The following is an 811-nucleotide window of genomic DNA, read 5'->3' as shown; positions in this document are numbered from 1 at the left end:
GTCAACAACAAATGTGAATCCTGGGTCTTCCCATCAAGCTCTGTCAATCACTCTGTACTTGGGGGCCAGGGCGACATGTTCCTAACCATCTTCCTTCCTGGGAATCTTATCCCCTCTGGATTCCCTGCCCCTGGGGAGATATTCACAATGTGTATCAAGAAGCAGAGAAAAGTATGGCTCATAATAGTGGCTTGATGTGCCAATGGGATCCTGAAAGCCTCCCCAGGGCCAGACGGTAGCCTTTTAGCTGCCAGAGACCTAGAGAGTTCTGGAAGGAGGCTGGGGGGCAGGGAGGACACCAGAACCAGGTGGCCCCTGGGCCAGCAGCTCTTTACCAACTTACATGGAGGAGGCCAAATATGCCAACAGCCAGTAAGCCTAACTGATGGATGTCCATAAGCTGAACATATCTTAGCCTACACCCTTGTAATGCAGTCTGGCCCAAACCATTTCATAATACTGACACCTAGAAGCCCCTCTCTGGTTTGCTGTGAGTCCCCAGGAGACAGGAAAAGAGAGGAAAGGCATGAGGGGAGGACGAGGGGAGGACCTGGCCCTGCTCCCATCTCTCCTGCTGAAATATGGGAGGTCCGGAGCAGCTGAATGTCTCAGGGCAAAGCCAGAAATTTGCCGGAAACAGATAGGGCCCCCTGGGGAGAGGACGCAGAGCACTGTCGGTCCTTCCCACACAGAAGCCAGCAGGCAGGGCCTCCACTGCAGCGCAGACAATGAAGCAGCGGGGCGGGCTGTCTGCTTGCCCCCGGGCCCCCTCCCCCGCCAGGAGGGGGTCCCTCCCCCGGCTGCGCCGCCG

The sequence above is a fragment of the Bison bison genome, unplaced genomic scaffold (genome assembly GCF_000754665.1).
Source record: "Bison bison bison isolate TAMUID 2011002044 unplaced genomic scaffold, Bison_UMD1.0 scf7180017864338, whole genome shotgun sequence".
Lineage (NCBI taxonomy): Eukaryota > Metazoa > Chordata > Mammalia > Artiodactyla > Bovidae > Bison > Bison bison.
This window is presented reverse-complemented; position numbering follows the sequence as displayed.